Here is a 24,970-nt window from a genome sequence, read left to right as displayed (position 1 = left end):
GCTAACTTTTTTGTATTTTAGTAGAGACGGTGTTTCACCATGTTGGCCAGGATGGTCTCGATCTCCTGACCTCATGATCTGCCTTCCTCGGCCTCCCAAAGTGCTGGGATTACAGACATGAGCCATCGCATCCCGCTAAGACTTCTTCTTAACTATTCTCCCAGTTTCCTTTACTGATCATACCACATACTACTGACCATCCCATGACACTGTCCAAAAGCTTTCAGTGGCATTGAACCAAATAAAACCCAATCTATTTATAACCAAGCACCCAGGCCCACTAGAATGGGTCCCAAACCCCTCTTACAAGCGTATTTTCCACTGCTGTCCTCCATTTGGTCCAAGCCCTGGTCAAAACAGATGACTGACTGTCCTTAAATAGAGTCTCCAATCTTGGAGGACTCTGCCTGGGATTTATTCATTAATTGAAGAAGCCCCTATCTCAACCCGTGTTCCTTGTTAGTATCTTACACAGAAAAGCCCAGCTCAAAACAACTCATCTAAAAGACCCTGTTCAGCTTTTATCAACCACACTGGATTCCTCCTTTTAAAATTTAACAGCATGCTTGACAGACGAGGGATTCTCATTTTCTCCTCCCTTAGGGTATTTACTGCTCCATTAGGGGACTTAGCGCTTCCTTAGAGCACTTGCCATAAGCCTCATGGCAGAATATAGATGGAACTGTTACCCACTGCAATGCCTAGGTGACTTAGCTGGACCCCTACCCCACTTTTGTTGCCCAGTGTTTATGCAACATAGCTAAATGCCTACTGAGCTTTAACCCTGCTTATTTTTAGGAACAGGATGTCTGGGGTCAGAAGTTCCTTCTTAGGCAGCTTACTCAACCTCTGAAGAACCTCTAGCTTCATTATAATTCAATTTCCATACTGAATGACACTCCCACTAGTGCTAAGACGGTTGACAATCACAATGACAATGACTGGATGAGACGAAAAAAGGACAAAATAAAGGAAACTCTTTGATTCCTAGAAAATCTTTATCCCTTTCGAAGAAAAAGCATGAATATGCCTCCCACTGTTCTTAATGCCCAGCCCCTTCCTTAAGGATGCCCCATATCCGTAACTTCCAGTTCGTAGGAACCCAGAAGTTGATTTGTGAGCTACACTCCCACTTGTCCAATTCCATAGCCATTGACCAAAGCCTGTGGTGCCTGACACTCACTTTTGGTTTTGTGTGTTGGCTTCATGAAAATGAACAGGCAAGAGCCCCTTTCTGGGGTAACCAGGACCCCGGGTAACAGAACTCTGCTTTAGTTACATGCATACCCCATGATCTAGCACAGGGCCTTGCATATGACATGCACTCATAAATATTTGATCAATAAAAGATATATAGAACAGGTGAATAATACAGCCCCTGCCTTTGAGGAGCTTGCATTTGGGGACCGGGGACAATGCGATAAGCATAAAAGTGAGTAACAATGACCTATACCATAATATTCTAAGTATCATAAAAGAAATATAAATGAAATTATGTAGGGAGCACAAAAAAGAAAGCTTTTCAAAAGAAAGGAGTTTTATGAAGGAGGTAGAACTTAAAATAGATCTTGAAGGAGAAACAATATATTGGTGAGCAAATGTCAGAGAGTGAGGGAAAAGAGTTAAATACAGAACCAAAAGCATCTGCAAAAAGCACAGAATGGTGAGTAGTGGAAGGCAAGGCCAGAAAGTGAGGCCAGCATCTGTAATACCACAATAAGGAATTTGAAATTGAGTCTGCAGGAGACAGGAGCCACGGAAGGCTTTGGAGCAGAGGTGTGATGTAGCCACATCTGCATTTTCAGATGACCATTTACACAGCATCGCAGAAACCAAGCTGGGATGTGCATCAGAATCACCTGGAGAGTTTCCAAATTGCTTAATACATACAGAAAAGTACAAATAACAATACAACACTTCTCCATTCTCCAACAAGACACCAAGAACCAAGCTAACTTGTTCTATAGAATCCCTGAGGAGTTTGGCACCTAAGGACATCCATTGGCAAGAAGGCAGGGGTGAATCTTAGGTTGAAAACAAGGTGATTTTTAAAAAGTAGACAGAACAACTTAGACCTCCAGAGCATCTCCTGAGCCCTATATGGCACGGCACTGATCCTATAGAAGATTAGAGCTTCCTCCTTTGGAAAAATTTAACTAGAGGGTTCTCTGGACTTGAAAGCATCAGGCAAAATGAAGCAGTGGATAAAGTATGGCATGGAGAACTGGGAGATTCAGCCACAGTCTGAACACTGAAGCACCCCGCACCTATACAGCTGCAGAAACACAAGCCTTCTCCCTGTGTCCTCCTTCCCACCTGGCCTCTCTCCTCCAGGAGACTGGATAATTCTTCTCTGGAGAAACTACAGGGTCCCAGAGGACACCATACATACCTACCATACAGCACCTACAGGAGAGCCCCACCTACTCATACTGAACTTTCAGCTTAAAGACAGCCCAGGATCACCAGACATTGGAGGCAAACCTCCCACATGAAAAAGTGGGTCCAAAAATAACAAATAATACATGGACCTCAGAGACAATAAGGCATATGAAAACTATGTATTTTTTCCTCAAAAGATAAAAATGTCATCTGGTTATTGTTTTATACATCCAATATTTCTTTGTAAAAGGAATAATGAAAATAGGGTAGGACTCTTAGAAGTAAAAAGAAGTTAGAAATTTTTAAAAAATCAGTAGAAGGGTTAAAGATGATGTCAAAGAAATCTTTCAGAAAGTAGAAACATTTGTGAAGGGAAATGATAAAGGCACAGAAGATCAGTACACGAGCCAAACGAGTTCTAGAAACAACCAAAGGGAAGAAAAATGTAAGCTAAGAAATAATCAAATAAATATATTTTTTTAATTTTCTACTACTAAAATACATGAGTCTCCAGTTTGAAAGGGTTCAGAGAAGGCCCAGCAAAATGAATGAAAAAAATACATGTACATTATTGTGAAATTTCAGAACCAGAGAAAATCTTAAAAGTTTCTGGAGAAGGGGAAAAAATTACAAATAAATGATCACAAACCAAAATGACATCAGACTTTTCCATAGCCACATATATAGAAAAGCATGGAAAGTAACTACAAAATCTTAAAACAAACTAACAAACAACAAACTATTTCACTCTTTGTTCAGCCCTTGAACTTGAGAGATAATTTTTCTGATACAGAATTAAAGATACTTTTAGATATGCAAAGGGTCAAGAATTTGACCTCCTATTAAAAGATGCCTAGGAAGAAATCAGGGGGTGTGCACCAGCAAAACAAAAGAGTAAGCAAATAAAGAGGATGATGGATTCAGAAAACAAGAATATTGTAACAAAGAACCACCACAAAGGGAAATAGCAATACAACAGCTCCACACCAACCATACAGAGCAACCCATCCACATTAACGCAAGGGGACTCAGGGCTCCAAGCTGCTTGTAGCAATGATGTTTACATATACTCAGTCAATAATATTCTAGGTAAAGTGAGAAGATATACAAGAAAGGGAGTAGGTGATCACAGTACATGTTGGGTAAGCAGTGACAAATTGCAGAATTATAATGTCAATTGTTACCACTAATTTAACTAGAGACTTTTGATAAAACAAAAGGTCATAGATAACATCCAAAACTGATAAGACAAGGAAGAGTGGTATATGCATGTTATTTAGAAATGCAGAGGTCAATACCAAAAGAAACAGCTACAACAATAAAGGAAGGTGGTCTCTACAGAGCAGGACTAAAGGATGTGGATCACAAGCCTTCCATTATATGCCCTTTAGAGGTTGTATGGAGATAAAGGGGAAGGATTGATTCATGGATACTTTCTGAGGGTAGACGATATGAAGGAAAGTTGAAGATGTTCTTCTACAATTAGAAGTAGGGGAGGTTGGTTATACATAGGGAATGAATCAGGGGGTTAGGGAGGGTGAGAAAAGAATTTAATCAAGGAACCCACATTATGGTGCATGTGATACATTCTTGTTCCTTGTGCAGAAGTCTTCCCTGGCTGCTTGGAATATGAATTCCTCAAAGGCAGGTACTTCCTTTGTACCTTCTACAGGAATTTGCATTCAGTAGTTATTTTAAAACTGTAAGTTGAATGTTTAAGATTAATAGGGCCAGCAATTACTATGCAGACAGGACATAGGGGTGTGTGTGTGTGTGTGTATGTGTGTGTGTGTGTGTGTGTGTGTAGGATTTCAGTACAGGAGGAGACTAATTTATGCTCAATAAACTATGAATGAAAGAAAAATAGAATATAAAAATCACACACAAAATTAACTCTTGGAAATCTTTCTAGAGAGCTTAGTTTCTTGGTTGGGCTTTGTTTTTTACCTATAAATGAAGAAAATAACATGTGAAGACACATAATTCAAGTTCCTTCTATTAGGCTGGTGCAAAAGTAATTGCAATTTTGCCATTACTTTTAATGGTGAAAACTGCAATTACTTTTTCATCAACCTCATAGACCTCTGATCATTCTTGTGTAACTCCAAATGCCTGGAATGTTCCTCCTCCCCCCACCCCTTGTCAATGTATCCTTCAGGTTTGAGTTTAGCTGCTTTCTTAAAGGTCTTTCCACGCCCTCTTCTGCTTTCGTTAGTTCCCCGGGTACTCTCCCTCATATACAGCACTCACCACCTCTTCACAGCACTTAGCATCATTTCCAATTACATATTTGATTTGGTGTTGCAACTACTGTTTGCTCAATAAGACTGCAGGTTGTAGAAGTCTGTAAAACACATGTTCATCCACTGTCCCATAATCCTACTCTTTTCAGGTCAGCCAAGGGCTCTTGTCACACCTGTGAGCCATTGCATCCAGGCTTCCTCAGCGCTGCTCTAAACAAGAGGAGGCAAACTGGCAATCTAGAGGGTACAATGGCCCAGAGAGGTGTTTAGTTTGGCTAACACAGTTTTTTAAATGGAAACATTCACACTAAAGTCTGTATTTCTAACCTCTATTGAAATAACAAAAGGGCTGGCCATTTCTGCTTTACATGATAACACCACATGTCTGGAACTAGAGTGAGAAAAGAGACAGGCCAAAAATATATAAGCCTGGACATCCCTCTAAGGAGATGGTTCAGAGCTACAATGAATTTGCAAAAGGTCCATGACCCAAAAAGAGATTAAGAGCCTTGAAATAGCCCCTCTTCCTTCCCCAACATTTTATCATCTTCTAAGTGTTTTGCCCTCTGCTCGCCCCACATCTGTAGTTTGGCAAAGATCCGAATTTCACTCCTTTAATCTCTTTTCAGTCACTCCCTCCAGCCCTTAATCACTTTTATGACTCTTTCCTAAAAGCCTCCAATTTGTCCAAATCCAACTGTGAAGTCCTGCATTTCTTTCCCCTGGAAAGATGTAACACAGTTTAGAATTACTAAGCAAGGGTTCACCTAAAAGCTTTTAGAAGAAATATCCAAGATTTGACATGTTAAATCAATTTTCACATGCAGCTGCTCAATTCAGAAAGGAAAATGCAGGGCATTCCAGAGAACGGAAGGCACTGGGATATTGCAGAGAGATATTTCCTTTGCCTGATTGTGTACTGAACTGACAGGCAAATGGGTCAAGAGAGATTTGCTCCATTAGCCATCTTGAATATCCTGAAAACAGAAGAAGAATGGAAACTACCCATAGCTCAGAACACATGACTACCATCATTTCTGACTATACACACACACACACACACACACACACACAGGCCCATGTACATAAATTTGCAATCAGCCAATCAGCCAAACCTGCCCTACTCAATCTTGAAGCTTCTTGTAGTCACATCAAAGCATCACACAAGGCTGGGCACGGTGGCTCATGCCTGTAAACCCAGCACTTTGGGAGGCCAAGATGAGTGGATCACCTGTGGTTAGGAGTTTGAGACCAGCCTGGCCAATATGGTGAAACCCTGTCTGTACTAAAAATACAAAAATTAGCCGGGCGTGGTGGCGCTCGTCTGTAATCCCAGCTACTCTGGAGGCTGCAGGGGGAGAATCACTTGAACCTGGAAGGTGGAGGCTGCAGTGAACTGAGACTGTGCCATTGCACTCTAGCCTGGGTGACAGAGAGAGACCCTGTCTCCAAAAAAAACAAAACAAAACAAAACAAAACACACACACACACAAACAAGCAAACCCTCAAACAAAGCATCACACAGTATGATCTGACTGGAGGTAGTCACAATACATAAATTCCTATCAGATGAGAATTCATTTAAATTCCTCTCAAAGCTTTTCAAGAGGCAGAAAAACCTGTTCTTCAGCGATACCCTCCCCTGGATTAATGAATGACTTGGGTTACCCTGTTTATCACAAATTAAGGTAACTTAGTAGTTGGATTGATAATAGCTCTTCCTCCTCAAATTGCTTCACTATGGGGTTTCTGCTTCATTTTTTGTTTTGTTTTTGTTTTCTTTTGAACATGTAGAGTTTGGGGTCACATATCAACCCCCAAACCTCCTGGAAGCAGAGTAGGCATCAGGGCCTTGGGCAAAGCAAGGCTCAAAGAGAATCTGAGTCAACGCTCCGGGAACCGCTGAGAAGCCGGGGTTCTGCTTCTCTGCCCTGGAGTCTCAGACCGTGTGGGAGAAGCCCTTCATCTGACCATCCCCAGCAATCCTACTGGAGGGATGAGGCCTCAGGAGGGTGCCCGTATTTGTGATACAATTCTAGAACTTTCCATGTGTGCACCTCGAGTTTCTTATGCCCTACCTGACAGTGTTGTGAAGAAATAAAAAATAAAAATAATTTATAGAAGATTCTACAGTGTTTGAAATATGTTCCAGCAGGTAAGCACAAGGGTATTCTAATTCCACAGCTACCAGCCCTAAAGTCTCCAATTCCTATTGTTTGTTATTATCGGAATTTTCCTGGAGTTGCTTTTCCTTCACACATCCTTGGGGTTGTTAATATTTGGAGTCTCTGGGGAGTGGTCTCTAACAGCCATAATTCAGCCAAGACTGTCTAAACTGAGAGGGTCTTTAAGATCTAGGGGTTCTCTTCACTGGGCCTTCCAAATGACCCCTAACCTGATTATAATACTTATCTACAAAAATGCCTCCAAAGGCTCCCACTGCTCCTCAGACAAATGCAAACTCCTTTCACACAGCCTGGTGTGGCCCGGCCCTGCTGCCTACCTCCCATCTTGCCACTGCCATTCTCCCTCATCCACACGGCCTTCTTTCTGAGGTTCATATTCGCCACGCTCCATCCTTCTGCAGAGCCTCTGGAGACAGCATCCCGCCCCTCCCCTACGGTGCCCCTTCCTCCCTTTCACTTGCTCTTAACTCTTAGTCTTCCTTTCTATCTCAGTGTATGCACCACTCAGCCTGGAGAACCTGGCCTCTCTCACCAAGATTAGCTCCACCTAATAAAGGCTCACAGCACAGTCCATTCCTCATTCTCCCATGAGCATGCCACATCATTGCAATTTTGCATGTGCTTGTATAATGACATGATTAATATCTGTCCCTTGCACTGGATATTAAGCTTTGCGAGGATAGGACCATGTCTGTTTTTGTTCACTCATATCATCATTGGTACAGAAGAGGTTTAATGAATATCAGATGGACATGCAGATGGAGGCATGAATACGCCGTCTCAGCAGAACTGTCTTCTTCCCTGCCCTAGTTTGCATACCTTATCCTCTCCAGTTTTCACCTCTGGCCATATGTTTCCTCTGCCCAGAAGTTCCTTTCCCCCAACTGTCACCTGCTTTCTTCAGAGGTCTGCCTCCCCTACTATGAGGAACAAACCTTGTGCACCTTCCTGGATTCCTTAAAGCATTGCCTTTATTTCTCTTTCTTTTGATTGGCACCTTCACTTTCACTGGGTCACCACTCTGTTTTGCATTGACCAGAATGCCACACCACGGAGCTTCCTGAGAAGTCTCTGAGGGGTGGAGGATGCCAACTTCAAGTGAAGTAGCATTAGCGGCTCATGGGACAAAATTTTGCTGATGTTAAAAGGGAGAAGAGAAGGAGGCTGGCAGATACACCCACCCCTCTTTCTCTCTTCTATGGGCTGTTTCAACATGTGGCCCCTCCTTGTGATCCTCCTGCATTAGTTGCAGAAGAGACAGATGTGGTTCTTCAGGCTTGCCGGAAGGCATCAGTCAGCACAATAAAGTATCCCAGTGCGTTCACTGTATCTTCCCCTGTCTCACTTCTCTTTTCCCTCACTCTCGCCGCTTGGCTGTGTCTTCCGAATAAATTGTTAGCATCTTAATCTTTTTCTCAGACTCTGCTCTCTTTTTTTTTTTTGAGACGGAGTCTCGCTCTGCCACCCAGGCTGGAGTGCAGTGGCCGGATCTCAGCTCACTGCAAGCTCCACCTCCCGGGTTCACGCCATTCTCCTGCCTCAGCCTCCCGAGTAGCTGGGACTACAGGCGCCCGCCACCTCGCCCGGCTAGTTTTTTTGTATTTTTAGTAGAGACGGGGTTTCACCGTGTTAGCCAGGATGGTCTCGATCTCCTGACCTCGTGATCCGCCCGTCTCGGCCTCCCAAAGTGCTGGGATTACAGGCTTGAGCCACTGCGCCCGGCCAGACTCTGCTCTCTTGAGCATCCAGGCAGATATCCTGTGATACCCCAGGTCCCCTCAAGAGCACAACTGCATTTATCGTCCAAGCACACAATCCAGTAGTTTGAGAAGGGCTTCTCTCTAAATATCCTGTGAAAGGATGAGGCTATTGGAAACTTGGCCTGGACTAACAGAAGGAAACTCATAATGGCTCTGCTTGAATCTGCTCTAGTCAGAACCCACCATCAGTAGCACTGATTTTAATTCTGAGAAGTCTAATTTAAAACTGTGTTTCTCAACATTTTCAAATGATGGACCGCTTAAAGAATCTGACGGAGGCTATGAACCCCTCTTCCCAGAAAAAATGCACATATGCATCTGTTCACTGTCAGTTCAGGGGGTTCTCAGGACCTCTGAAGCCCCATTCGTAGATTTCGTATTAGGAAACACAATCAATGGGCAGTGACAGGTAGAGCAGTTGACAACAGGTTTCATAGGGAACAGCGGAAAGAACAAATTCAATACAAATCAGGGGTGGAAGATGTGAAAGTTTGTGTATTTGAAGGCATGTCAAGTGGAAAAGCCATTAAATGTTTGTTCCTATAGTATCTCCTCTTCTGGGGGTGACTTCTCTAATTTCCACAGAAAGGTTTTGCTGTCCTAGCCTCATGAGTATGCTGTAATTCTTACTTATAAAATACTACTAGTCTTGGCCGGGCACCGTGCTCACGCTTGTAATCCCAGCACTTTGGGAAGCCAAGGCAGGTGGATCACTTGAGCCCAGGGGTTCAAAACCAATGTGGCCAACATGGTGAAATCTCATCTCTACTAAAAATACAAAAATTAGCCAGGTGTGGTGGTAGGTGCCTGTAATCCTAGCTACTTGGGAGGCTAAGGCAGGAGAATCCCAGCTACTTGAGAGGCTAAGGCAGGAGCCCAGGAGTTCAAAACCAGTGGGGCCAACATGGTGAAACCTTGTCTCTACTAAAAATTAAAAAAAATAGCCAGGTGTGGTGGTGGGTGCCTGTAATCCCAGCTACTTGGGAGGCTAAGGCAGGAGGTGGAAAGCGCAGTGAGCCAAGATCACGCCACTGCACTCCAGCCTGGGTGACGGGGGAGGCTCTGTCTCAAACAAACAAACAAACAAACAAACAAAAACCAAAAACCAAAAAACACACACACACAAAAACAAAAACGAAAAAACAAAACAAAACAAAGAAAACCTAGTCTTTCATCTAAAGGGCCAGATAGAGGTTCCACTTTGGACAGAAATGTCAAAAAAGACAGTGTCCAAAGACCTCACCCCCATTCTTGTTTTCTTTCTTCTTCATAAAAGTCATTCTGAGCTTGTATGCCATACAGAAACTGGCAGGAGGCTGGCTTCAGTCCATAGTTTGCCATCCTCTGCATTAAGCTGAAGCCACTGATGAACCAGTCCATCACCCCCATCATACTACAAGCTCCTCTGAGGCAGAAGTCATCATTTATTTTGCCCCGGGGCCCCAGTTCTAACATAGTGATGAGTACAGAGTCGAAGGTTAATATATGTATGTTAGATGAAAGAATCCGCCACAAAGACCTCCCTTATCATGCAGTTTGAACTGATCTCATCTCATCTCTCAGGACCTGCTGACCACACTTACCCAATTATGTGGAGTGCTGTGGCTGTCCACTGACTTGAGAGGCTTAACAAAAAACCAGAGAATCCTTTCTTTGCCAATTTTCAGGTTGTTTTTTCAGTTTCTGATGTGAAAAGCATAAAATAACCACTCACTACTTATTTCCATAGCTAGCCTTTTAAAAGTAATATTCGAAATGGGGATGATGCCAAGAAATCTGTTAAATATTCTTGTGCAGCTGTTCACATCTTAGCATTTAATTAGTTATAATTGCAATTTAAAAACAATTAAACTCTGTGGGAGTTATTTACTGCATCTCGTGATGATTCTGTCTTTATGCTCCTCAGAGGAGACAATTGGAAGGAGAGATCTGCTGAGATTGATAAGACAAGTTATTGTCACCCATAGTTAATTTCCCTTGTCATTGTTTTAGGGTGACGGAGGTGTGACGATTTGTTGTTGTTGTTGTTGTTTTGCATCACATGTTACAATTTTAGAACACAAATTTCTAAACTTTTCAAATGGTATAGTCAAAACATGGTGTAGATCTGTAGTTTTCTCTCACATCCTCAGCATAGGAAGACCAAGAAGAACCACCATTTCTCATCAAAGGTCCCTGCCCAGATCATAAACTCATTGTCTTAAAGTTGGAACTAAAATTTACATACAATGAGCCAAGAAGCTGAGACGGAAAAACAAAGGGGAATTCGAGTGTGCTAATGGTCTCATCTTGTACAAATAGAAACTACCAATTAAACTTTCCTGGGAAATAAGTGGATTTATGCATCTTTTTAAAAGTGTAGTCCATACATGTAATATCATAGATGGGATCATGGGGGAAATAATGGACAAAAGGAAAAGATCTAAGGAAATCTGAATAAATATGGACGTTAACTAATAATAACATATCATTATTGTCTCATTAATTGTGAAAAATGTACCATACTGATGTAAGATGTGAATAATAGCAGAAACTGAGTGTGGGGTATATGTGAAGTCTTCGTACTATCTTTTCAACTTCTCCACACATCTATAACTATTCTAAAGTAAAAAGTTTATTAATTTCTAAAACTAAGGGTATTCCCTAAAAAATACAATTAAGATATGTAGCTTGTAATCAGATGAAGAAGGAAAAAGTAGGTTTAAAAAAATATTTATTTCAAGAGGTCAGGAAACCAGGTGTAGTGGCATGCCCTTGTAGTCCCAGCTGCTCGGGGGGCTAAGAAGGGAGGATCACTTGAGACCAGGAGTTCAAGGCCAGCCTGGGCAAAATAGTGAGACCCTATCTCTAAAATTAAAACATTTATTTTAAAAAAGACAGGAAATAAGAAAAAGTTGTCTATGGGGGGAGAGGTTGATAAGCATTATACACAACACACACAAAAGAAAGTGGCAAAAGCAAGGTTTGTATTTTAAGGATGCAGTATCTCCTGTCCTGTTCCCCTACTTTAATATTTGGCTGGCACTCCCCAATTCCCTTCTCATTCAAAACTTCTTTCACTCGTATCCCAGACCCCTTATCAGTGATCTGCGATTCAATCAACCAATGAACAAATATTCACTGAGCCCCTGGTGCTGGTGTAAGATCCTCAGTAAATGCTACATGACCCCATTCCTGGAAAAAAGCAAGGCAGCTGCCCCATGGGTCTTCCTCAGGGGCACCTCCCAAGCCCGGTGCAGTGCTGACTGCACCCGGCTGGCACTCAATACACATTTGTCCAGATTGTCTCCGCGGCCTGGGTCTGCACCCTGGCTGCGTGATGAAATCACCTGGGGAACTTTCAATAAACGCCAATGCCCAGAGCCACGCCAAACAAGATTCCAATTTAACTCGTCTTAAGTGAAGTCAGCCAGAACACCAGCATTTTTAAAAAGCTGAGCAGAAGTTTTTAATACACAGCAGGGTTTCTTATACAGGAATCCATAAGGTAAGTGATAGCATACTAAGTCTCGATGTTATCAGTTAACGATTGTAACAGTACAGGTATGAGAGTTCTAAATTACTACTATCGTCTCTCCAGCAGCTACTAACTCACTGTGCAGACAAGACTGGAGTTACGCAGCTGCAAACCAGGGAGCACCAAAGCCAGCAAGCCACCAGAAGCTGGAAAGAGGAGAAGAAAGATTTCTCTATAGATCTTAAAGGAAGCATGGCCTTGCTGACACCTTGATTTCAGACTTCTAACATCCAGGACTATGAGACAATAAATTTCTGTTGTTCTGAACCATCCAGACTGTATTACTTTGTTACAGCTGACCTAGGAAATTAAAATTAATACAGCTTCCAATTAGGTATGGGGGGTAAAAGAAGAATAAGATAAAACTTCATAATCCAACAGAAGGTTGGAATTTTTTTAATAGTAAAAGGAAAGAAAGTAAGAAAGATTTCATATAACAAATACAAAATAATATGGCAGAAATAAATTCAATGTATCAGTAATTCAGAAACTATGGACACATTACATTCACTTGGAATGCAAAATGTTGAATGGCTTTACAAATCTGATTCATTGCTATGTAATTCCTAGTGACATTTCCAGAATAACAGAACAAAATGATAGAAAATATATAAAAAATACAGAAGATGAAAAGACACACCAAACAACTATAAAAAAAAAAAAAAAGGCTGAGATGGTAATATGATATCAGAGGCAAAAGGCAACAATTCATAGTGACAATGCACCAAGTAGATGTCCCTAAACAACACAGCCTACAAAAATTTAGAGGAAAAACTGACAACTCTGAGGAGAAATGGAAAATCCCACAGTGGAAAGTCAGTAGGGCTACAGATGATGTGAACATGACCAGCAAGATGAATCTAAAAATATGCTCAAAATTTTACTCCCTATGAACAGAATTCACATTCTTTTCTCTTTTTTTAAGTACATGGAGTATTCATAAAATGAACCATGTACTAGGTTTTCAAGAAGTCCCAATAAATTTCAAAGAATCAGGGTTACTACAGACAACACTCCTTGACCAAAATACAATATTTTTTATCACTGAATTCAACTTAACTTTGACAGAAATGCGAATTAAACTAAAATGAAATTGGATTTTTCAATGATATTGCAAATACAAAAGAACAGTAACACCCTGTGTTGGCAAGGATAGGAGAAAATGGGATGCTTCGCCATGGCAGAGTGTATATGGACAGTATTTGGCAGTATCTATCAAAATTTAAAATATACATTTCCCCCTTTGCTTCCAATCCATTTCCAGGAATTTTTCTTATAGATACACTTAACAAATGTATGAGGATTGTCATCACAATATTGATTGTTATAACAAAAGATACAAAAACCTTAATGGCTATCAAAGTGGGAATGACCAAACTGCAGTTTTCTCTTATAGTTAAATATTAATAAGAATTAGGCAGCTCCATGCTCACTAATTGGAAGAGCTCCAAGACCTGCAAGGTGCAAAGCAACATATATAGTCACAATCTTAGTATTTATAAGGAGAGGAGTATTTACATTTTAAGAACATAACCAAGAACCTGCTAACATTAGGTGCTTCTGAAAAGAAGTACAGGGAGACAGGATAGACCTACTTTCACTAAATACCTTTTTGTAGTATTTGCATTTTTACCATGTTTATGAATTACTATTTAAATAATAAATAGGCAGAAGTCTCTAGTCATTTTATTTATTCATTTAAAATGAAACATCTAAATAAAATGAAGTCTCTGGTGATAAGCCTAATAAACTAATTGTAGATATTCCAAATTCCTTTGCACAGTCCTTTTAAATTCGCTTATTGATGAACTGTCAGGGCTAACTTGTCTTTGCAATGAAACCAGCAAACACGTTCAACAAGGCTTTCAAGGAGGTCATTACCTGATTGGTACATGCAAACGTACTCAGTAAAAACTGCAGGGCAAGAACAGTGCAGACAAATGGAAGACTTTCCTAGCAAAGCAATGTGATGAACGCTGGCTACCTCCCTGATTTCTCTCCCAGCTGTACTCCATGTGGATGCACCAAGTACAATTGTGGCCCTGCCTCAGGACCTTTGCATGCATCGTTCCTATTTTCTGGAATGCTCTGCCCCGGACAGTCACATGGCTTACTCCCTGGATTCACTCAGCTCTCTGCCCAAATGTCACTTAGTCACAAAAGCCTGCCCTGACCAGTTTATCTAAAAAAAATTCTACCCTGTCGATCTCTATTTCTTTACCTGGTTTTAGTGCTTTTTTCATCACTTAGCACTACCTGATGATTTTTGTTGGCCTTTCACATTAGAAGGTAAGCTCCATGAGGACAGGGACATTTTTACTGTTATCTGTCAGTACCTATAGCACACAGTAGGCACCAAATAAATATGTGCCTCTATCATAAAATTTGCAGATGGGAGATCTAAACATTGTTTTATGTTTTGGCCAAACTCCTTCTAAAGTGTTTGTTTATTTTTGCAAACTACAGCTTCCTCTCTCCTTTTATGCCTAACCAACGATCAAAGACAGGACAAATGGAAAAAAGTTTTCTCTGGAGAAAGAAAATTCAAGGATGGAGAGAAAGAATTTACTCCATGATGCTGGATTTTGTGGAAATTCACTAGGCATTTATTTCCTTGGTCACCCAATCATAAAAGTGAAAGAAAAAACCTTCTTTCAGCCAGTGTGGGGAATACAACAACAATGCTACAAAAGTACTGGTATTCTAAATGCAAGGATGAGTTCAAAGAAATTATTTGAATCTAAGAGTGTGAGAGGGACATTGGCTATCATGGTCCAGCAGATGTGAGTCAGATCTAGCTAACTCCCCAAGGATCAAGGATTCAGCTGCCATGCCCTGAACAGACACCCCCGATTCCTACAAGTTCAACTCTCTATGAGACTTCTCCCATTTACCTTCTCTGGACCTCACTTAGCGCTAACCTATGTGAGGGAATCACTGGGACAGAAGGAAGCCTTCTCGCCCTGCCACTTCCCAGCAGCCCTGCCCTGAAAGAACTCCCCACACTTTGGTTCTTTAAGGGAGCCCCACATCATGCAAAGCACTGAGCCACAAGCTCGCTCATTGCCTTGGCGTCACCAGCACTGACTGAGAAAAGATGGTGGTAGGTGTAGGCTACAAGCCAAACACTCAGGGTCCCCAGCCTTTTCCCACCACAGCCTGTCACCCAGGAAATAGAGAACAAATCTTTCCAATCCCTCCCACATGCACAAGGTCCTCTGGAAGCAGGTTATATACATTTGTGAATACATTTGTGAATTTATACACAGCCTGGTGTCAGGCCAATAAACTACTTCTGGAATTCAGTTCCAGCAAAGAAAAAAATAAATAAATAAAATTCACCCCCATGCAACAATGAAAAAAGAAGGAAGCAAGAAATTTTAAAAAGAGGTGAGTCTTCTATTCTTCCTACCCACGGGCTTTTCCAGTCTCTAGGAAGTTCTTCTTATAGTCTAACCTAATTTCTTCTTGAACCAATGTAAGACTTGTATGTCTCCAATTTTCATGGGAAATGGAGAGGAGCTCACAACTATGATCCGTATTACCTATCTTCAAATACTTCAGGGCCTCTCTCTGCCTTCTCTTCTCTAAGATAAACAAGTTATCTTCTTTAAGTCTGTAATAAAAATCTGATTTATTTCATGGCCCCCTTGATCTTGAAACACTGCAAATTTGAATAAGAGATTTTTTTTAAAGTAGTTACGTTGCTGTAAGTTCTGCTCCTGTAATACTTAAACTTCCCCCATTATGATACCTCTTTGCTTGTTATATTTTAAACAGTGCAGGGAATGAGAAAAGATTTGCCTTGCCAGCATCTGTCACCGCCGACCCTGGGTTGCCTCTGAAGTGTATGCTTACAGCATTTACCTAAAATTATTAAGTGCTCTGGTGACATTATTACAAGAGGGGGCAGGAAGAGTGTCAACCTAATGAAGCGGCAGATTCTATCTGATGGTCTCCATCTGAAAATGGGTACAGGCCAGGCTGTGTGCTAATCAAGCCACCAAGGGCCCTTCACCCTTGGACAACAGTAGCCTTTGACTACACCTGAGAGGAAAATGAGCTGCCCCCTTTCTAGTGCTAATAAGCTTAGTGGAGAACGGGTTATGTTTCATGGGAAAAGTTATGCTGTCCCCTTCCAGGGCAAGCATCCAAAGCATAGGGGCTCCAGGAGGCAATAAACCATTCCTTCCCGAGCTGGAACTTGAACTACCTTGCTGGAAGGCTAACACTGTGGCCTTGAGTTCAGGACTGCCAGCACTTCACGGTGCTACATGTCATAGCGTTTCCATGTATCCTTATTGAATAAATGAATTAATGAGTTATTAAGATTTACATTTGGTTCTGAACTTCCTAGTAAACAGCAAGAGGAATATACCAGTTCACGTAGTTTTCATGTGCATAAGACAGAAGAGAACATTACTTTAGAAAATATAACACTGCCAAAATTGTTTTGGAGAATGTTGAACACACGCTTCTGTGAGTTCTTAATGTCCTCTGCTGATGGTCATGGGCAGTGGCTCACACCTGCGTAATACCAGCAATTCGGGAGGCCAAGATAGGAGGATTGCTTGAGGCCAGGAGTTCAGGAGTTCAACACTAGCCTAGGTAATATAGCAAGGCTCCGTCTCCACAAAAAAATTGAAAATGAGCTGAGTGTGGTACACATACCTGTAGTCTTAGCCACTTGGGAGCCTGAGGTGACAGGATGGCTTGAGCCCAGGAGTTCAATGATACAGTGAGCTATAATCATACCACTACCCTCCAGCCTGGGTGACAGAGCAAGACCCTGTGTCTACTTAAGAAAAGAAAATCTCCTCTGCTGAAAACCCATGCAAAAGGTCAGTGCTCTTATTCTTTATTTGCTAATGGAAAGATCTGTTGGTCACACATGGATTTTCCCATCCACATCTGCACCTGCTCATGTGGCAAAAATAAAAGTCAGTAGCTTCTTCTCTACATCTTTAATAGCCAACATGAACATACTATGGAGTCACACTCATTCAAACTCTTGGGCCTGGAATAAGAAATCACATGGAGTACTGTTCAGCAATACATAAATTGTTTCTCATCAAGTGGTCAGATTCTACCTATTAATAATGTGCAACTAATTCTAGACTTCCTTTCCCTCCCTAGGTTCATATTTATCAATGACAAGAGTCTGAATCCATATATTCAAACAGGAGTTCAGAGAGTAGAAAAGAGAACATAATTTGTGTTTTTTAAAAAAGTAATTTCAATGAATAATGTCATCACACAAACTCTTTCAACTCAGCAGGAAAGAAGCCACAGGACATTATTCTATCTTCTAAGCAGGATAAATAGAAACTTGGAGGAAGCAATTAGCCTTCTGAATTTTGGAATTTAATGATACTTTATAAAGAGTGAAAAGATTAACTCCTAATGTCAGCCGGGTTGACATGAAAACAGATAATTTTACATGGCATTAGAGGTAATGGCATTGGTACATCATACCAAATTGCCCCCGAAAGATTGTATTAAAATTTAAAATATGTATTCCTTTGACCCAGCAAGTTTACTTCCAGTAATCTATTATAATGAAATAATAGACTATTTCTTTGTAAGTTACAAAGATATATGTATAGGGATTTATTTATAGTACAGATGTGTTGTTTATGAAAGAAAAAATGAAAACAATCTAAATGTCTACTAATGAAAATTTGATTAAATAAGCCCTGGCATATTTAAAGAACTATAATGATTGTTTCACTCTTGTATGCACAAATATTTATTGAGCATATGTTATGCTGAGCGTGGCTCTAAGCACGAGTTATATCACATAAAATATACAAAAATCTCTGCTCTTGTTGAATTCATATTCCAGACAAAAGTTTTTGAATAAAATTTTAATTGGTAAATTTTGAAATGCCTACATGTTTTTGAAATAGAGACATACATATATTTCAGAGATACATATTTTCTTAAACATAGATAAGCCAGATGTGCCCTCTGCAATCTCTCTGAAGCCCCTGTGGGTCCCTTACTTGCAAATGGGAAACCACTGGAGTATCTTAAAAATAAAATAATAGCAGCCTGAGCTTTGGAACACACTTAAATGGATCCACTCATGGCTTTGATATATACACTAACTGCATGATCTTAACAATTTAATTAACCTCACTCATCTAGTTCCCCCTCCTTGACTCACAGGATTACTATAAGAGTTCAAAGAAAAAAAAAATACCGAAAATCCTTTACACAATGCCTAGAAAACAGCAGATGCTCAATAAATGTCTGCTGCCTTCATTCTCTCCTTAGACTGCCTTGGCATTCAGAACACAACTTCTCACTGCCTTTCTTTACTAAGTTATTATCCAACTTAAAAGGAAATGCATCCATCCAAAACATTTAAATGAAGAATTATTGTTGCTGGATCAAAGGATTTTTAATTTTCCTCTCTGTCCTCTTTCTCTATCTTGGCCCATATATACACAGCAAAAATCAATCAATCTTCTTTCCTTCAGCAACCACATCTTTGTACTCCTTAGCACTGTTCCCTCTTCACAGAATAAGCTGCCTAAAAACATTTTTTAACTAGGCCAATATTCATTAGCTTACTTCCACCAGTATTCACATTTTTTTCACAAAATAATTATTTTCTCACAAAGCTTATAAATCAACAAGGACAAACGCCTCTGCGGAATTTGAAGGAACCATACCCTTCTAAACTGACGGCAGCACCCTCACAATTTGTTTTCTATTGGATGTTTTTCCTTAATTCACACACTCCACTTAATGCTTCAGCACAGAAAAATCTTTCAGCAGAATATCTATTAGATACTCGCAATCATGAAAATAAAATCCAGTGGCATACAATAAGATGGCTCGTGACCCACTGCCATCTGCGAGTGAGACGTTGTACCAGTAAATCTGCTAAGAAGCTAATGAAGACTTGGAATCTCTGGATGCTAGAGTTGGCCTCTGGCTGTCAGGTTCTACCAAAAGCCACGGTAATTCTTTCATTTAGTCCAGGGCACTGGTAGCTTATGAAATATTGAAAATAATGTTTCCTATGAAACTCACTGTTTCATCAGATAAATACTTTCAGGCACTTGGCACCAAGGGGAGAAAAATGCAACTTCCGAAGTAATGCTCTGTTTAGACTTACATGCATATGAAACTGTGAAACTAATATATTTTTCTTTTTGCTCTGGTTGCCAGAATGTTCTGAATATAAATCTTAATAACTCATTCATTCTTCTACGTAGTCAATAAACATACACGGAGCCCCTATTACATGTCAGCCACCATGCAAACTGCTGGTAATTTTAAGCTCAAGGACACAGTGTCAGCCCGCCAGAAAGCCATGGAAAGATATGAATTAGCAGGTAGCGATGACTATGATTAGACATTCATGGGATACTCTGGGAACACAAAGAAAGGGTACGACTCCCAGCCTGGGGTGGGGAGGGATGGCAGGGAGAATCAAGGAAAATATCCCCTTAATGTAACATAAGATATCAGCTCTGGTTCTTAGTAAATTATCTCTCATTTGATTTATGAGGTTTCTTAATTCTTTCTTTAAAAATGTTTTAAGCTTCTAGAAATAGTTTGGAAAAAAACGGCACTTTTGTTTTTTGAGACAGGGTCTCACTTTGTTATCCAGGCTGGAGTGCAGTGGCACGATCTTGGGTCACAGCTGCCTCCACCTCCTGGGTTCAAGCGATTCTCCTGTCTCAGCCTCCTGAGTAGCTGGGATTACAGGCACCTGCCACCACCCCCAGCTAATTTTTGTATTTTTAGTAGAGATGGGGTTTCACCATGTTGGCCAGGCTGGTCTTGAACTCCTGACCTCAGGTGATCCACCCACCTTGGCCTTCCAAAGTGCTGGGATTACAAGCGTGAGTTACTGTGCCCAGCCAAAAATACCCATTTCTTTATTCATACATACACATATTTAAATATGCACACAAAGCTCATTAAACAATAGCCTTTTAACCTAAAGGAATTCTCAAAACTAACAAAAAAAATAGTTGACAATTGACATTACAAAGGGACCCTGGGAAAATCAGACACAACCAAAAGTAATCTTTTTTTTTTGTTTGTTTGAGACAGAGTCTTGCTCTGTCACCCAGGCTGGAGAGCAGTGGCGCAATCTTGGTTCACTGCAACCTTCGTCTCCCAGGTTCAAGTGATTCTCCTGCCTCAGCCTCCCAAGTAGCTAGGATTACAGGCGTGCATCACCACACCCAACTAATTTTTGTATTTTTAGTAGAGATGGGGTTTCACCATGTTGGCCAGGCTGGTCTTGAACTCCTGACTTCAAGTGATCCACCTGCCTCAGCCTCCCAAAGTGCTGGGATTCCAGGCATAAGCCACTACACCCGGCACTACAAGTAATCTTCAAAGATGGTTCCTGTAAATATTTCCCATGATTCTAAAATAACTTTGGTTTTTAAATATTATTTTATGAATACAGTATGTTCTTAACCTTGCATGCCTCGCTACTCTTTATTCCAGCACACCAATTCCAAAGATCTTGATCAAGTAGCCCTGGGCTGGTAGAGAGTGATTGACAACCCAGATTGACTACGTGGTCTCAGGACGGATCTTGGCTTGCTTCCAAATTTGGCTAATGCAAAGCTCTTGCATTCCACTGCCTCCTCTTATACCAACTTTTCCCTCTGCCACATCATATACTGTGAGAGAATGGGGTTGTTGGCATAGCTTCAAGTTATATCATTGATTCAAATCTATCCTAAGCAAACCTACTTTTATTTCAGATGAATATTCTCTAGTGATCTGAATTGCAGGGGCAGTAAAACAACCCTACATTTATGTAAGCATTCCCATCCCCCAAGGAATAGTTTTCCAGGCGTACAGACACCTTAGAAGCGATAAAGAGTTTAGTAGGCTAGAGTCTTTTTTGTGGCTTTCTAAAGAATCAGAATTCCATGTAATTGAAATATAATGAATTTGGTGCTTAACAACAACAACAACTGCCTTAATAAAGTACAATCTAGGCATCATTCTCATTTAATAGCAGCCACCTCATAAAACTACGGTTAAAATGAGAATAGCCAACTTGTAAATCAGAAGCAGCCAAGGTAGTAAGATGTGACTGCAGAGAAGAGCGCAGGGAGAAGCTGACTCCATCCCATTAAGCCTTCTGCCCGATCCTTCTCCAGTTCAAGCACACAGGGCTCTCTCTCTCTCCTTTCTTCAGGTCTCTGCTCAATGTTCCCTTCTCGGAACCACACTTCATAAAATAATACCTAAAGCATTCCCCAGCCCCCTTCCCTGCTGGCTTGCTTTGCTTACTCTTCCTTCCTTCTTCCTTCCCTTCCTTCCTTCATTTATTTGCTTTTGCAGAACATTTGCCACCACTAGAAACATATTGCTTGCTGGTCTTTCCTCTCCCCTCAATATAACATATCCCCAGAGAACAGGAACCATGGTTTGTTCACTACTGTATCTACAGCATCTAGCACCAAGTAGGCATTCAATACATATTTGCTACATGGATTTTCTTTATTTCACTCTTTTAGCTCACACACATTCTCTCTGTGCATCTCCGTACTGACACCGAAGCACACTGAATGAAGGTAGAAAGAACATTCTCTAACCTTCTCTTCTCCCTGATTCTAGCAAAGGAAAGGACTCTACAAAAAGTCAAAGCCAATTGAAGCAAGTGCCCCAAGAAGTTCTGCTAATCTTGCAGTAATACATCTAGGATTCTACTTTACAGACTGACATGTGAATGTATTTTGACTTAGTGGTTCTGATACTCTTGAAAGATGCCCAACTCTGCGTGGTTCCCAAAACTATTCTCTAAGATATTCCCAAAGGGAGGAGAAATCAATAGCAATGCCTAGTTATGATCTTGAAGTGAAGCAGATTTACGCTGGCTACCCTACACCCTTTCCAGCACCTGAAGTCAAAGGACAGGGAGGAAGGAAAGGTACTAAGACTCACTAATTATCAATGAAACCATACTAATGAATATAGTGTTTTATTGATAACCACTGGGTCTTAGTACCTTTCCTGGATCTTGGTACCTCATTAAACTGACCACAGAGCCTTAGTACCTTTCCTGGGTCTTAGTACCTCATTAAACCGACCACAGAGCCCCAGTTTCCCAAGATTACTTTGCAGTTTAGAATCGCGCTAGCCAAAGACATTCAATTTCCTGAATATGAGTCTGTGGGCCCTTTAAATCTTAAGTCTGGCTAAAGAGGAAGCAACCCAGAGGTACACAGAAATGAGAGGCTGTGGGCCACATAATTCACTGGAGATCTAGAACCTAGTAAAAACAAAACTCTGAAATATAATTAAATAAGCACTACAGTTCCTGATCCATAATTGTTCTTGGTCTGTTGCTACCATGAAATGCACCATAGAAAAAATTTTTAAAATAAGTAAATAAATAATAGCATCAGTTCCCAGAAGCTGAAGGCTTTGGACAGACTTTGAGACATTCTAAGTCTCAGTATTCCGTGTTGGTGCTTGCTACCAAAGTGTTCTACTAAACTGCCTGCCAAGCAGCAATGAAGCAGAGCCCTAGCAATTCATTCAACAAGCTACCAAGAGTGGAAGGCTAATTTAATGGGGCAGGGCCAAGCACAGTTAACAAACTGCACATCTGTAAAATGGAAATAGGTTGTCCCCAGTCTTCAGCAGTAAGACTCCTTGCTAAGTAGCTCTAAAAAGGCTTCAAAGCCTTTCTCCTTCTCGGTGTGTAGCTGCCAATGAGTTCATTTCACTTCCATCTGCGGAAAAGGAGAGGGAGCCAGAATGTGGGGCTTTGGCCCCACACCCACTAGAGTTGCCAGGGATTGAGAAATCGAGCTGCATCTAACCCCTTCCCTGGAGAAAGGACCTAAGCAATCATGTTCCACTTGTCAGTAACCTATGTGCCTTTCTATGTCCCTTTCCTTTAGCCCAAACCGAAACCAAATCATGGTACGTGAAAGGTGAGCCCATTTCCACATGAACCCTTTGTAAATCTGTCCCAGGCTCCCTGGGTTCCATCTAGAATGGTGCTTCTGTCTGCTGCACACAGGCAATCTGGCATGGCCCTGGAAAATTTACATTTTCAAAACCTCAAAAAAATAAACTTCATTCTAGGCACGGCTCTTCTTTAAGCATGCAGTGAAATAAATTCTGTCTGCCGTATTTCATTTAATTCTATGCAACCAGCCCTGACTTGCCTATGATTGTTTCTTTTAAAAAAGGGAGTATGACAGTATAAAAAAGGACCCAGGATGCATGGCTTTGCTCAGCTCCATACTGGGTTAACTTTGGCATGTCTCTTCCCCTCTCCCGGTCTCAGTTTCTCCATAAATAAAGCACAAATGACAAGACTAAAATGATCACCTGAGAGTGCTGTATAAGATTCTGTGGTTCTGTGGATTTTTCTGAGATGTTTCTCTCTTTGAAAGAAGTATTTTCATCATCAATTCTTTCTAGCCTCTCATTCTGTTTTAGCTCCCAAAGACTTTGCTGGTCAGATGTCCTTCGCTTTATGTTAGGAGATTTTCATTGTGACTCTTCAAGTCAGTCACACAAGAGACTGACTTAAGATCCAGGAAGGGATCTGACAACTTTCCCATTCTTTGATCATTAAACTTAGGGAGGAGAGAAGTGGTGCTGACCAACCATACAGGCCCACATATATATTTCTTTTGGGATTCTGAAGATGGGCCCTTTCTAACTCTGGGCTTACAAATAAATTATTGTGCAGAAGGCTTGCAGCTCTAAAGTAATTAGTGGCCTATATCACCTTCCCAAGACAATTCTCTCTTTCCTCGTTCCCTCTTCTTTTTCTTTCTCATATTTGCTCATTCTTTCTCTCTTTCTTTCCTTTCTTTCCTTCCCTCTTTCTTATCCTTTGTCTTTTTACTCAGTCCTGCCAGTACAACTAAGGAGGTTATTTAGACCTATTGGCGATCCATAGGAAAATAAAATAATCAAAAAATTGCAGCTTATCTTCAGTGAACAGAACCACAAGATTAGGACTCAAAGCCATCTGAAGCACTTTCATGTTGGCAACATTAAGAAACCTATAACATAAAAGCATACAAGATGAAATGAATCCACAATCGCAAATTAAGATCAGCAGCTACCTTTACGTCAAAACATTCTGAGACACAGCTTTGTGTCAAAAGTTCTTTCATAAAAAGTCAATATGATTAGGGGAAGATACTGAAACCACATTATTTAACCAATGAACAAGCAGTGTAATCCCCGAGATTAATGAAACTCCAGATCACAAATGTTTAATATATTTTTGCTAAGCATGAGTAGGTCATGTGGTGAGGATTTATAGTTAAATAAAAGTATCTTCTCTACATCCACTTGTGAACATAATACTCACAACATCCATGTGATTAACAAGAGCAGCCTAGTCCAGGAGGGTTGCCAACAGCAGGCAGAAGTGTGGCATATCTAAACAAATGAACGTGAAAAGGTATCATTATGACTGATATTGTAGACATTTGGGATAAAGGGATTTTAAGTAAGTAGGGGGTTTTAGGCTGGGGACACATTGTCAAGAGGTCCTGAGGCTCAATAACCTTTCCTAACCACAAACCAGGTACAAGAAAGACCCAGATTTTGTACACTGTCCTCTTGTCCTTGGGTAGAAATATTTGGCAGGACACAGATGGAGTGGATACACATTTTTAGTGTCTGCAGGAATTAGGAAGGGGAATGCAGTCAATACTCCTTTCCCCAGTCACAGAAAATCACTTAATCTAGCTCTGTTGTAAGTTAGTGGGACAAGGCCTGATACCCTCTGTAATATGCAGAAGCTTTTGGTTTTGAACATGCGTCTTCAACTTTACCACCAGGTATAAAACAGAACTTGTCAGGTACCTAAGATAAATAACCAGCTTCTGCCCCTCCTGGATTAATTACTCC

The 24,970-nt window shown here is 40.9% G+C and overlaps 1 protein-coding gene across 6 annotated transcripts in view; it reads right to left on the bottom strand.

The window, feature by feature from the left end:
* The window catches only part of LYPD6B (LY6/PLAUR domain containing 6B), a 189,047-nt gene that overhangs the window by 62,988 nt on the left and 101,089 nt on the right, over positions 1-24,970 (bottom strand). For 3 of the 6 annotated variants that reach the window (XM_015110076.3, XM_077956547.1, XM_077956548.1), the window contains one exon: positions 24,426-24,496. The exons of the other annotated variants lie outside the window; for them this stretch is intronic. The gene's annotated coding sequence lies outside the window, so the exon portion shown is untranslated. The remainder of the gene's footprint in view (positions 1-24,425; positions 24,497-24,970) is intronic. 6 annotated transcript variants of the gene reach the window in all.

This window comes from Macaca mulatta, chromosome 12, assembly GCF_049350105.2.
Source record: "Macaca mulatta isolate MMU2019108-1 chromosome 12, T2T-MMU8v2.0, whole genome shotgun sequence".
NCBI lineage: Eukaryota > Metazoa > Chordata > Mammalia > Primates > Cercopithecidae > Macaca > Macaca mulatta.
This window is presented reverse-complemented; position numbering and strand designations above follow the sequence as displayed.